Here is a 14,865-nt window from a genome sequence, read left to right on the forward strand (position 1 = left end):
TGTAGGTGCCCAAGGTGGTGATGAGGGTTGCTGGGATCCTCATGCTTAACTCCTCACCATACAAAGAAGTTCCTCCTGGTTTTCAGCTGACCCCAGCTGGGAGATGCGGTGGTGGAGGTTTGGCATTTCCTTCCATTATTATTATTATTATTTTTTGAGATGGACTCTTGCTCTGTCGCCCAGGCTGGAGTGCAGTGGCGTGATCTCCGCTCACTGCAAGCTCCGCCTCCTGGGTTCACGCCATTCTCCTGCCTCAGCCTCCCGAGTAGCTGGGACTACAGGCACCCGCCACCATGCCCGGCTAATTTTTTGTATTTTTAGTGGAGACGGGGTTTCACTGTGTTAGCCAGGATGGTCTCAATCCCCTGACCTCATGATCCTCCCACTTCGACCTCCCAAAGTGCTGGGATTACAGGCGTGAGCCACCGTGCCTGGCTTCCTTCCATTCTTTATGTGGCCATCTCAAGTTTCTGAGCTCACTGGGGTTTCTATTATGCCTCTGATGCACTCCAGCACTCTCTCTCAGTTGTTTTCACTAACGTGTAGTTGTTTATTCGTTGTTCTGGCTGTCTTCATGAAGGAGATCAGTGCTAGGGGATACTAGTGGGCCATCTTGCTCTGGACTCTGGTTTTTCAGCTGCTAGGGTTGTAGAATTACCAGCACTAGTACATACAATTTTAAGTCCTTGTTTAATTAAATCTTCCACAATTGGTGAGAGCCCTTGAAATGCTTTGGGTTTTAGTGACTGTTGGAGTAATTTAGGGAAAGGTTTAGAATAATCGTCTGGATTTTTGCGGGTTCCACATTTTCAACCCTTCCTGTGTCAGTTGAGGAAAAGACCCATAAACATTCGGGTATTTTAGAAACATCAGGGGCATTACGGTCCTGATTTTTAATCTCATCAATTTCTGCCCATAGAGAACATAACAATTCTGGTGCAGAAGAGTCAGGAAACTGTAAGATTATTTTTCTTTCTGACAAGAATATATACTTTCTTTTAGCTTTGGAGAATGTTCCATGTGCTGATGAATAGAATGTATATTCTGCAGTTGTTGGGTAGAATGTTCTGTAAATATCTGTTAGGTCCATTTGCTGTAGGGTATAGTATAAGTCCATTGTTTCTTTGCTGACTTTCTGTCTTGATGACCTGTCCAGTGCTGTCAGTGGAGTATTAAAATCCCTCACTATTATGTTGCTGTCGATCTCATTTCTTAGGTCTAGCAGTAATTGTTTGATACATTTGGGAGCTTTAGTGTTTGGTATGCACCAAACATAGAACTGTGATATTTTCCTGTTGGACTAGTCCTGTTACCATTACATAATGTCCCTCTTTGTCTTTTTTAACTGCCGTTGCTTTCAAGTTTCTTTTGTCTGATAGAAGAATAGCTACTCCTGCTCGCTTTTGGGGTCCATTTGCATGGAATATCTTTTTCCACCCCTTTACCTTAAGTTTATGTGAGTCTTTATGTGCTAGGTGAGTCTCCCAAAGACAGCAGAAACTTGGTAAATTCTTATCCGTTCTACCATTCTGTATCTTTTAAGTGGAGCATTGAGGCTGTTTACATTCAATATTAGTATTGGGATGTGAGGTACTATTCTGTTCATTGTGCTACTTGTTGCCTGAATATTTTGGTTTTTTTTCATTGTTATTGTTTCACTGTTATTGTTGCATAGGTCTGTGAGATTTATGCTTTAAGGAGGTTCTATTTTGGTGTGTTTTGAGGATTTGTTTCAAGATTTAGAGCTCCTTTTAGCAGTTCTTGTAGTGCTGGCTTGACAGTGGCAAATTTTCTCAGCATTTGTTTATCTGGAAAAGACTATATCTTTCCTTCATTAATGTAGCTTAGTTTCACTGTATATAAAATTCTTGGCTGATAATTGTTTTGTTTAAGGAAGCTAAAAATAGGACCCCAATCCCTTCTAGCTTGTAGGGTTTCTGCTGAGAAATCTGCTATTTTTCTGATAGGTTTTCCTTTATAGGTTACCTGATGCTTTTGCCTCACAGCTCTTAAGATTCTTTCCTTCATATTGACTTTAGATAATCTGATGACTGTGTGCCTAGGCAATGATATTTTTTTTCTTTCTTTTTTTGTAGACAGAGTTTTGCTCTTTTGCCCAGGTTGGAATGCAGTGGCACAATCTTGGCTTACTGCAACCTCTCCTCCCTGGATTCAAGCAATGCTCCTGCCTCAGCCTCCCAAGTAGCTGGGATTATAGGTGCCCGCCATCACGTCCAGCTAATTTTTGTATTTTTAGTAGAGACAGAGTTTCACCATGTTGGCCAGGCTGGTCTTGAACTCCTCACCTCCGGTGATCCACCTGCCTTGGCCTCCCAAAGTGCCAGGATCACAGGCATGAGCCACTGCGCCTGGCCTAGTGATGATCTTTTTGTGATGAATTTCCCAGGTGTTCTTTGAGCTTCTTGTATTTGGGTGTCTAGATCTCTAGCAAGGCCAGGGGAGTTTTCCTTGATTATTCCCTCAAATATGTTTTCCAAACTTTTAGATTTTTCTTCTTCCTTGGGAACACCAATTATTCTTAGGTTTGGGCATTTAACATAGTCCCAAACTTCTTGGAGGCTTTGTTCATTTTTAAAAATTCTTTTTTTTTTTTTGTATTTGACAGATTGAGTTAATTTGAAAGCCTTGTCTTTCAGCTCTGAAGTTCTTTCTTCTGCTTGTTCAGTTCTATTGCTGAGACTTTCTAGTGCATTTTGCATTTCTCTAAGTGTGTCATTGATTTTCAGAAGTTGTGATTATTTTTTATGTATGCTATCTATTTCATTGAAGAATTTTTATTTTATATCCTGTATCATGTTTTTGATTTCTTTAAATTGGACTTCACCTTTCTTTGGTGCCTTCTTGTTTAGCTTAATAATCGACATTCTGAATTCTTTTTCTGGCAATCCAGATATTTCATCTTGGTTTGGATCCATTGCTGGTGAGCTGGTGTGATCTTTTGGGGGTACTAACAAATCTTGTTTTGTCATATTATCAGAATTGTTTTTCTGGTTCCTCTTCATTTGGGTTGACTATGTCAGAGGGAAGATCTGGGACTCAAGGCTGCTGTTCAGATTCTTTTGTCCCACGGGGTGCCCCCTTGATGCAGTGTTCTCCCCCTTCCCCAAGAATGGGGCTTCCTGAGAGCTGAACTGCAGTGATTGCTTTTGCTCTTCTGGCTCTAGCCACCCAGCAGAGCTACTGGGCTCCAGGCTGGCACTGGGGAGTGTCTGCAGAGTCCTGTGATGTGATCCTTCAGGTCTCTCAGCCATAGATACCAGCACCTGCTCCAGTGGAGGTAGCAGGGTAGTGACGTGGACTTTGCGTAGGTCCTTCCTTGTATTTCTGTTTAGTGTACTGGTTTTGTGTTGGTTGGCCAGGAGGTGGGGCTTCCAAGAGCACATCAGCTGCAATCGTATAGGGAGGATGTAAAATTGCCCTAGAGACACCTGGTTAAATATTCAGGTTTCTCAGGCAGTGGGCAGGGCCATAGAGCTCCCAAAGAGATTATGATCTTTGTCTTCTGCTACCGGCATGGGTGGAGAAAGACCACCAGGTGGGGGCAGGGATAGGCATGTCTGAGCTCAGACTCTCCTTGGTTGGGTCATGCTGTGGCTGCTGTGGGAGATGGGGGTGTGGTTCCCAGTCCAATGGAGTTGTATTCCCATGGGGAGTATGTCTGCCTCTGCTGAGTCATACTGGTCGCCAGGGAAGTGGGGGAAAGCCAGCAATCACAGATCTCACCCCACTCCCATGCAGCCTGCAGTCCTAAAGGCTGGTCTCATTCCCACCGTGGCCCCCCAACATCACGAAGTCTATTAACAGGCAGCTGGTGACCAGGGCTGAGGACTTGCCCTAGACCACCAGCTTCCCCACTGAGGAAGCAAGCAAGCAAACTCACAGGTTTTCAGCATCTCAGGGGCCCTGCAGCAGTGATCTAGTTCTTTCAACGGGTCTGTGGATTCTGTTAGCTTTCCTGGTATGTTCCTGCAGTAATTCTTGGAGAAAAAGTTCACAATGTGAGTCTCCGCACGCTGCTCTGTCAGTCGGAGCAGGAGCTGCAAGCTAGTCCTGCCTTCTATCCGCCATCTTGCCCGCATTCTTTTAGCTTTGAAAGTAAATCTTGCCCTAGCAAGTCTACTGGAGCAGTATCCCATAGTATAAAAGTATGTTTTTTCTGAAAATGGCCCCAAAGTCAATTGAATAAGTTCAAACATAAGAACCTCTTGAAATTCATTCAAAACCCCCACCAAAAAAAAAAAAAAAAAAAAAAAAAAAAACAACGTTTTTTCTCTGAGTGATGTGTTGATCTATTAAAGTGGCTTTATGGTAGATAGGAGGCTTTGGTATCCACCAGGATTGTACAAGATTTCCTTTATTCTAACTCTTGTTTCTCTATGTTTATTTAGAGGTATTATGGGCAGCACTTTACCAGGGGACTCTCTTAGAGTCTGGTCAATTATCACGAGAGCTAAAATCTCTTGGGCTCTCTCTAGCCTAAAGGAAAGAGGCTTATTGGTGGACTGACAGAAAAATGGAGAATTTCTTTTCCAGCCTCTCTTTTCTAGTCATTTGCAATAAAGGCAGATACTTTGGGATCTCTTGTTTTAGGACCTCTTGGTTGAAAAAGCTTCATAGGTTGCAGCTTTTTGAAGGTTGAAGGGACATAGGCTTGTTAACATTTGGGTTTTTTCTTCCTGTAGAGTCCTTTCAAAATGTTCAGCTACAGCCACCAATTCAGTCATATCTGTCACTTCCCATCTAGGTTTATGATTTTTAATTAAACTGCGAAGTTCAGGACGAAGTCCGTTTATAAATAGAACAGTTAATGCCATTTCAGTCTCTGCAGGAAATGCTCCTTGCCATATGTTGAGCTCAGAATATTTCTGAAATTGTGTTTCTAAGTGAGTTCTAAATCTGAAACTGGTTCATCTTTTTTTTTTTTTTTGTCTTGTCTGCAGGATTGCATCATGGACCAATCAATTTTCGGTGAATGTGATTGGTCCATCATGCAAACCAGCAGACAAAAATGTGTGAAAAATCTTAGAAATTGAATCTAGAAGGGGTTCAGCATTTTTTCATGCTCCTTTTGGCCCTTTCCGTGAGGAGGTCTTGGAGGGGTCTTTAATATCCTCCTCATGTGTGTTCCATTCTGTTGCTGGCATCCATTTGCCAGGTCCCAATATCATGTGAATAAATTGGTAAAGGTCAAGGAGTTCTGGATCCTACGTTCCTAGGAAGATTCTAAATTCCTCAGTAAATTTTTGAAGATTTCTCCTTGTATCAGGGAAGTCCTTTACAATGGCTCTAAGCTCAATTTTAGATCATGGAGTTAAAGTGGTTACAGCAAGAAGGCCTGGCTGATTGGAGGTCTTATTTTGTAAAGACATCTGTTTGCCTTCCTTTTTGTCAATCGTCTTCAGGGTGAAAGGGTAATTTAGCAAGGTTAGTGGACTCAGAATATTTAGTTAGGGATGGATAAAGAGAATAAACAGTTGTAGTTAGTTCAGTAAGAGCATAGTCCTTATTTTTTTCAAAGTATCTTACCACTGGAAATTTAAAAAATTAATTTATTATAGGTCGGACACAGTGGCTCATGCCTGTAATCCCAACAATTTGGGAGGCTGAGGCAGGCGGATCACCTGAGGTTGGGAGTTTGAGACCAGCCTGACCAATATGGTGAAACCCTATCTCTACTAAAAATACAAAATTAGCCAGGCGTGGTGGTGTGCACCTGTAATCCCAGTCACTTGGGAGGCTGAGGCAGGAGAATTGCTTGAACCTGGGAGGCGGAGGTTGTGGTGAGCTGAGATCACGCCAGTGCACTCCATCCAGCCTGGGCAACAAGAGAAAAACTCCATCTCAAAAAAACAAAAACAAAAATAATGTATTGTTATTATTATTTATCATTATTTTGAGACAGTGTCTCACTCTGTTGCTCAGACTGGAGTGTAGTGGTGCAATCTTGGCTCACTGAAGCCTCAACCTCCTGGGCTCAAACAATTTTCCCACCTCAGCCTCCCAAGTAGCTAGGACTACAGGTGTAAACCACTACGCCTGGCTATTTTTTGTAGAGATGAGGTCTCACTATGTTGCCCAGGCTGGTCTTGAACTCCTCGACTCAAGCAGTTTTCCCACCTTGACCTCCCAAAGTGCTGGGATTACAGGTGTGAGCCACTGTGCTCGGCCTTAGTCCTCTTTCATGATGTCCTTAGTCTGTTGTTTAAGATTTTCACTTGCTTTTTGCAAAGAATCTTTTAGGGATGCAATTTTTGATTTGTTTAGTCTTTTAGATGCCCCCCCAACACCCATACTAATTAAATATATATATTTAATATATATAATATAAATATATATTAAATATATATTTAATATATTTAATAGTATAAGAATATACTATTCTTAAATATATATAAAGAATATATACTATTGTTTTTGTGTGGGATTCTGATACCTTTTTTCTCATATGACTTGCAAATAAATAATTTTAACCAAATTAAAACTTCCCCATTATCTTTTCCAAGTTGTCTCAGTGAGGTTAACCCATTTTTCTGAAAATGCACATGTTCTGGGTCCATAATTTTATACATAAAAGTAGCTGGAGTCCCAGAAGGTGGAGTCCCAGACTCTTTTAATTGAGATGAACTCATTATCAAAAAGGAACCCACCTGAGGCCCTCAGCCTCTAACCAAATCTAATCCAGCTGATTATCGAATCCAATCCAATACCAAACCCAGCCCAGTCCAAAGATTGCTCAAACAAACTTGGAGAGCTGAGAACACAGATTCTTGGATCTTGGAATCTGAAAGAAAATTCAGCCACAACCTCCAGTTACAAACAAGCGATCAGTGGGCACAGCTGGCTCCACGGGTATCTGGTCTGGTTCCCTGGTGTTCCTGGGGGTTGCTGAAGTTTTACTCTGTATTCTCACTTCTGACACCAAATCTGTTAAAATAAAAACTTTAGATATAATAAATTTAACAGAGTTTAATTGAAAAAAAAGAAAAAAGAAAAAAAAAAAAACACCAACCAAAATGATTTCTGAATTTGATAGCCCCCAGAATCAGAATAGATTCAGAGACTCTGGGGCTGCTACATGGTCAGATAAGATTTATGGACAGAAAAAGGAAGGCGACATACAGAAATTGTGAGCTACAGAAACAGCTGGGTTAGTTACAGCTCAGCATTTTCCTCACTGGAACAAGGTCTGAATAGCTGGCTGCCTGTGATTGGCTGAGACTCAGCTATTGTTACAGAAGCATATTGCTGAGTTGAGTTTTCAGTTTGTTTAGGTACTAAGTTAGCTTGTTGTTCGTAAGTAAGAACTCAAGTATGTGAGTACAGAGGCTTTCTCAGGCCAAATTTAGTTTGATTTAACAGAAGTGAGGAGCAACCAGCCTCATCCTCACTGCGGCTAGGTGTGGGCATGTCCTGGGCCCTCCCACAGCTCTGGGAATTGCCTGAGAGACAGACGAAGTGGACAAAGTCGCCGACAGACCGGAGTTACTGCCTTGGTCCTGGTGACCCTGCTCCAGGCAGTCCGTCTCTGTCGCTATCCTGGCACCACTCCCGGTGGTTCATTATTGCCCAGAGGGGCCTCTGGAGTGCAAGCCTCAAACAGGGAGACAAACCTGGGAAGACTCCATGTGGCTCCACAGCAACCAACCAGTTCTAAAGTCAGCGTCCCTGGCTTCCAGCTCCAACACTGGACGCTCCCCCATGGCTCCCCTGCCCGGGAATCTGGTGGAGGCTGTTTGGGCAGCCCAGAGGATACTGGTGGGGTGTGGGGAGGAAAGGCTGCAAGGGCAGCTTGGCTGGATCATGGAGGCCCGGGTGAGGCATTTGGACTTACTCTGAGGGCAAGAGAGCAAGAGACTGCAGCTTGGAGAGGACAGCAGTGCTTTGGAAGATGAACCTGGCTTGTTGTGCTGTAAGAAAAGGAGGGAGGAGAGCAGCTTTCTAGGTCACCTGGGGCAGTGACAGCAGGTATGAGGGATGTGAGGATTCTGAGACAAGCTGTGAGGGCGCACTGCCCAGCCTTCCTGCTTGTGGGTGAGGAGCCGTTGGTGAGGATTCTAAGGGCGTGACCCTTGGTGATAAGGTGAATGTGTTATGGCTCACAGGAACAGGGAAGATGGGAGGAGGAGTGGGCTTACAGCAAAGAGAGACGTTTCATTTTATTCAGCTTGGAAGGCCATGAGACTTCCCCATGGAGATAGGTGAGTTTGCCAAATCTGGAGCTCAAGAACCAAGTAAAGGCTGTAGCTGCATATTTAGGAGTAAAGGTAGAAACTGAAGTAATGGGAGGGAGTAAGAGTGTTGAAGACGGAAGTTTTTGATGCCAGAAATAAGCTGTTTAAGGAAATGACCAATCTCATAGAAATCTCCAAGGCCTGTGTTAAAACTATCGCTTACCCCTGCACAGATACCATACGCACGTACCTCTAGCATTGCCTGGTTTATGTCATGTGCACCTAAACATTGCCCTAGCAGGTGGGCCTCTGTAAAAAGGGAAGTAAATATTTGTTCCTGTAGGACCTCTGGTTTTGGATAATATAAATATTAACTTTGGCCAGGCGCAGTGGCTAGCACCTGTAATCCCAGCACTTTGGGAGGCCGAGGCCGGGGAGGATCACCTGAGGTCGCAAGTTCGAGACCAGCCTGGCCAATGTGGTGAAACCCCGTCTCTACTAAAAATACAAAAAATTAGCAGGGTATGGTGGCAGGTGCCTGTAATCCCAGCTACCCGGGAGACTGAGGCAGGAGAATCACTTGAACCCTGGAGCGGGAGGTTGCAGTGAGCCAAGATGGTGCTACTGCACTCCAGCCTGGGCGCAACAGAGCAAGACTCTGTCTCAAAAATAAATAAACAAATATTAACTTTTTAGTACTTTGGGCACATCTGCTTGTAATGCCCCCGAGGTGACTATGGTAGCAGTCCATCCCAAGCTTCTTGGCAATGCCAGTGGCTGGCAATGTGTCACATGCCTGGAATGACCAGAGAATAAGTGCCTGATGGTCTGCTCGGTAGTCATTGGAAGCCACCCCCATGAGGTGGTGACAAACAAGGACTTTGGAAGGCTCTGATGGTGCATTGGAGCTGGGGCTTCTTGAGTATTTTTTTTTTTTTGAGATGGAGTTTTGCTCTTGTTGTCCAGGCTGGAGTGCAATGGCGTGATCTCGGTTCACTGTAACCTCTGCCTCCCAGGTTCAAGTGATTCTCCTGCCTCAGTCTTCTGAGTAGCTGGGAGTACAGGCATGTGCCACCGTGCCCGGCTAATTTTGTATTTTTAGTAAAGACGGGGTTTCTCTATGTTGGTCAGGCTGATCTTGAACGGCCGACCTCAGGTGATCCGCCTGCCTTGGCCTCCCAAAGTGCTGGGATTACAGGCATGAGCCACTGTGCCTGGCCTGCTTCTTGAGTATTTTTGTTGTAAGTTTTAATCCCCACGTTGAAAAAGAACAGCTCCCTCTTGTTGGAGTGGCAGGGGGTTGGTGGTGCTGCCTTGCCTTTAGAGCAGAAGCCCATCCCCATGAGCTGGAGGCAGTGGAAGGTCAACCCCCAAGTCCATGGGGAGTCCCTGGGCAGCTGGGCGGAAACCAGTGAGGAGGCTGATGCTTTGGAATGGCCGACAGCTCTGTGGGTCCCAGGAAGATGAGCTAACCCGCTCACAGCGGGGCCACTAGTTCTGCCGCTTGCCTCGGTGGCTTCAGACGCTCTTTGAGCAGGCTGTGGCCCCCAGAGCTGAATAGGAGTGTAGGACTGACTGTTGGATGGACTCACAGAGACTGAAGTGCAAGCCAGGTGCCATACGAAGAATTCCCAGCGGAGTGGAGCTGCTCGAGGGAGAGCACACGCGCTCGGCCTCTGCGGCATTGCTATGCCTTGATGGGCTCCTGAGCTGTCCGTTTCTGTCCGTAACCTGGACGTCAATATGACTCCTCTCCCCCACCTCCTTGTCTCCCTCCCTTCCTCCTTCCCTCACTTATCCCCTTCTCCCGTCTCTCCATCCATCCTCCCCCTCCACCACCCCCAGGCCCAGTGGAGGGTGACAGCTCACAGCCTGGGTCCTCCGTGTCCATGCTGTGTTCTTTGTGCCCAGCCCTCCATCCGGGAGCAGCACTAGGAGGAAGGTCCTCAGCTCTTTAGGGACATTCCTCTCCTGGAGCCAGGGCCAGCACTGGCAGGGGTCCACGAACCTTGGCTGACAAGTTCTTGTGGCCAGCCTTGCCCTGTGGAGGCACAGAGCCAGAGGCCCTTGCTTCTGACTGGCTGCATTCCCATTGCACATGTGGGAATTGGGAAAGGCTGGGGACCTGCTCAGGCTCGCCTGGATGGCACTTCCCCAGCTCTCTGATGGGTTGTGGGGACACGGCACTTCTGGTCCAGAGAAGTGGGGCCTGGCCCAGGACTTCCCACATCTGGGGCACAATGCTCCCATCCCACACTAGAGAATCAAGAGTGCACTGCACGGAGGAATTTTTAAAGAATTTTCCTAATATGGGAGTGGCACCTTGATCCATGATGGCTCCCAGATACTCAGAGGATACAGCCAGCCCCTTGCTGTCAGCCACCAACACCCATCCTTAGAGCTGTCCCCTCTCCTACCCCCCCACTCAGAGTCCTGGCCCCAAGTCTGGCTTCCCAGGGCTGGGAGTCATGGTAATCTCTGAAAACACCATCAGTGCTGGGAACTCAGAGGAGGTTCTGGGTGCTTTGGTTCCATGCATTTGCACCAGAGCTCCCTGGGCCCAGGCTCCGCCTGATGGACCCCATTCTCCCACAACATGGGATCTTGGTTCTGAACCTGCCCTGGGCTGGACCCTGCCCCTAGCTGCCTCTTTCTGGTACCCAGTGCTAGACAGGAAGGCTATCTGCACACCCGACCTTATGTATCATCCATGTAGCTTTCTGATGCTACATGCTCACTGGTTTAAACTGTTGCTCCCGCCACAGCAGGCATGTCAGCCTCCAGCTGTTTGTCAGTTGCTTCAAATGGCTTCCAGCTGCTGAGGCTGAAAAAAGCTGGAGGCTTCAATGGATGCTTCTGCCGCAAAAAGCTTGCTGGGGAGAAGCAAGCAAACACAAAAGAGCAAGTCCCTTCTCTCCTCCTGACCTCAGTCTCCTAGTGCCCCTTATTGGAAGAACCTGCCAGAACCAGCTGACCTAGGGGACATGTAATTTGCACAGATCAATCCCCAGTGGCACCAACCTGACAAGTGGAGATCTGGAGCCGAGACTCAACAGCCAATGGGCAGCACAACACCCTCCCTCCTTTCCTTGCTTGGCAGGCTCTTGCCCCTGCTCCAAGCCTTAGCTCAGCTGTCATTTCTTCCAGGCAGCTCTCTCTGGACCAGCTGTCCCGCTGTGGCTTCCCACAGAGACCTACACGCGCTTCTACCTAGCACAGGACAGACATGATCTCTTCATGCCTCTGTCTCCCTTACTCGGCAATGAGCTTCTGGAGAAAAAGCGACTTTCTCTGTCAACTTCTGTAATTCTCAGGGCTTACTGCGTAGCTCTGTACATCTTTATTGAGCCGTAGCTCCTGCAGTTGTAAGCGCTCCCCGGAAGAAGGTTGAGGAGTAGGTGGAGGAGGATGGTTTTTCTTCAGGCTGTCTCTCATCCTGGGATTCCCAGGCACTGCCCCTTTTTTTCTGACAATAATAATGATTAGCATTTGTTGAACCCCTGGCGGGCATCAGGCACAATTCTTACTTCCCACGTATCAACTCATTTAATTTTCATGAACTTATGAACTGAGGTGCAGAGAAGTTAAGCAACTTGCCCAACGTTACACAGTGAGAAAATGGCAGAACCAGAACTTGAATCCAGGCAATCTGGGTTCCAGAGCCTGTGCCCTTGGCCCCTACGTTATTTTGTCTAAGGATGATGGGAATGAGGAAAATGTGGCAGACTTATAATGCTGATGCCAACAATCAAAACAAGAAGATTGAGAAAATGTTACCTTGACAATGGATGTCTTCCCAGCACATTCCCCCCGTCTAGGGAACAATACCTCTCTTATTTTGGGGAAACCCAGCTTCCCAGCTCTCCAGTATGGACTTCCAGAAGAAGCTGCATGAGATAGTGTCTCACAACCATGGGTGGACATGTGACACAATTCAGGGCCCTCCCCGTGGTTGTTCAAGTTGGCAGTGACAGAGCAGAGAAGCTCCTCTTAGGAGGTGAAGTTGGCTCCAGGCTTGCGGAAGAAGAGACTGACCCGCAGGGGTGAGAGGGAATAAGAGCACCTCCTCTCCCTGCCCTGGGTCTTGGGCCTCTGAGCTGGTGAATCCCCCTTTTGCATTGCCTCATTTAATGTCTAGTTTCTCACATTTGTGACTAAAGAGCCCTAACTAATACTAACTTATAATTTACAAAGTCCTGTCACCATGTCATTGATTCTTATGCCAGCATGAGGAGGAAGCAGGCAGGGGGCCATATCTTCATTTCCAGAAGTGGAAACTGAGGCTTGGAGCAGTTAAGTGACTTGCCAAGCAGCAAGTGAGTGACAGAGCTGGCTGAGAAGCTGGTGGTTGGCCCCTCAAGCCAGGGGTCTATCCTCTCCTCTGCCTTGTGCTCTCACGGGCGCCATGGAGAGGGGGTCTGGATGCCACCACCTACCTCGGTACTCGTGGCCCAGAGCTTTGACCCAGCTGTGATTTCCTCTCATTTCTCTTGCTTTGTCTTGGGGCCTATGGGGCTGGGGGAAACAGGCACAGAGCTGGAGATGGCAGATTCTAGACACACATTCCACAACCCCACTTCTCATCCACGGAGCTCACACGGAAACAGAGGTGCCTGCAGCAGCTACAGGAACACCTCCCCACCATACCAGCAGCCAAGAGATCCCCCAGACAAACCGTGTGCCCAGGCTGTAGAGTCCACCACCCCACACCTCACCCACTCCTGGCACCTCCAGGGCCTGTAGGAAGCTCCCCGCCCCCAAATCAGCTCTGGGGCTGTCTCTCTGGCCTGGGCCCCAGCTTCTTGGGGCAAGTGGGTGTAGGGGCCTCCTCGGCCTGGGGGCTGAGAAACCTGACGCACCTCTGCCTCCGCAGCTGGCCATCCAGCTTGGGGTTGCCACAGGCCAGTCAGCTCCTCTTCTGAATCTGGGCTAGAATCTTCTCCACCCTGGCAGGAAGAGCAGGAGGCCTGCGGTCGGAGGACATTTCCTGTTTACTGCTGGTGTCAGCGTTGGTCTGAGAGGGCCACCCTTCTGTGGTTAAGTGAGCCCGGACATGTCCCACCCTCCCTTCAGGCTGACTCACATTTCTGCTTGCCTGGTCCTCATGAGAAGGTCTCTGCTTCCTCTGGCCTAGGGGAGCAGGTTACCATCTCCAGATTTGCTCTCCTCCCCTCGCCTGGGCTGGAAGTAGTCTTTCTAATGACAGCAGCAGTGGCCTGCCCTGTTGCCAAATTTAGCAAAAAAAGAAGAAGAAGCAAGAAAAAAGAGAAAGAGATGCAGGTTAAATTTGAATTTCAGATAAATAGCAAATAAGGTTTTAGTGTTAGCAGGTCCTGTGTTTTATCCACGGATCCTAAGTGAGTCTCGAGCCCAGGGAGATGAAGTGACTTTTAGGATCTGATGACAAGCAACACAGGATTCCAGCCACTCAGCTGAGGACTCTATGTCCCTGACAGTCTGCCAGCCAGTTGAGTTTTGCTCCTGTGGTTGGCTGTGCCTATCCTGCTGTGACTCCTGTCCCGTGATCATAGGTGTTCCCCCTGTAGATTGTGAGACAGGGGGATAATGATTTAACCCCACCTCAAAGAGAGGCAGACACTCCCAAGCTGTGATTTTCGAAGTTTGGTCACACGGCAGCAGCAGCAGCATCTGTGATAATTAATTTTATGAGTCAACCTGACTGGGTGATGGGGTGCCTGGATATCTGGCCAAATGTTATTCTAGGTGTGTCTGTGAAGGAGTTTCTGGATGATGTTAACATTTTTTTTTTTTTTTAAAGACAGCTCACTGCAACCTCCACTTCCCTGGTTCAAGCAATTCTCGTGCTTCAGCCTGCTGAGTAGCTGGGACACACACTACCATGCTCAGCTAATTTTTCATATTTTTAGTAGAGGAGGTTTCACCATGTTGCCCAGGCTGGTCTTGAACTCCTGGCCTCAAGCAATCTGCCTCTTCAGCCTTCCAAAGTGCTGGGATCATAGGCATGAGCCACCACGCCTGGCTGATGTTAACATTTGAATTGGCAGGTTGAATAAAAATTGTCCTCTCCAGTGTGGTGGGCCCCATCCAATCAGTTGAAGGCCTGAATAGAACAAAGAGCTGACCCTGCTGCAAGTAAGCGGGAATGCCTCCTGCGTGACTGCCTTTGAGCTGGGACATCATTTTTGTTTAAGTTCTCAGACTCAAACTGAAACATTAGCTCCTCCTAAGTCTTGAGCCTGCAGACTTCTAGACTGGAACTATACCGGTAGCTCTCCTGGGTCTCCATCTTCCTGACTGCAGATTTTAGGATTTGTCAGCCTCCATAACTGTGAGCCAATTTTTTTTGGAAAGCCTGGCTTTCCAAGGAAATAGACATATATTTTTTGAGGCAAGTTCTCACGCTGTTGCCCAGGATGCAGTGCAGTGGTGCCATCATGGCTCACTACAACCTTGACTTTCTGGGCTTAGGTGATTCTCTCACCTCAGCCTCCTGAGTGACTGGGCCTACAGGTGCACACCACTATTCCCAGCTAATTTTTATATATTTTTGTGTAGAGATAGGGTTTTGCCATATTGTCCAGGCTGGTCTTAAACTCGTGGGCTCAAGCAATCCTCCCGCCTCGGCCTCCCAAAGTGCTGGGATTACAGGCATGAACCACAGCACTGGGTCCCATTTCTTATAACACACATA

At 47.1% G+C, this 14,865-nt stretch overlaps 1 long non-coding RNA gene across 1 annotated transcript; it reads right to left on the reverse strand.

Moving 5' to 3' along the window:
* Positions 1 to 6,614: 6,614 nt before the first annotated feature.
* Positions 6,615 to 13,580, reverse strand: LOC119627192 (uncharacterized). Its single transcript, XR_012095225.1, has 2 exons — positions 7,632 to 13,580; positions 6,615 to 6,945 (listed from the first exon to the last, which is right to left on the reverse strand). It is a non-coding gene; the product is annotated as an uncharacterized lncRNA (long non-coding RNA).
* Positions 13,581 to 14,865: the final 1,285 nt, after the last annotated feature.

This window comes from Chlorocebus sabaeus, chromosome 14 (assembly GCF_047675955.1).
Source record: "Chlorocebus sabaeus isolate Y175 chromosome 14, mChlSab1.0.hap1, whole genome shotgun sequence".
NCBI lineage: Eukaryota > Metazoa > Chordata > Mammalia > Primates > Cercopithecidae > Chlorocebus > Chlorocebus sabaeus.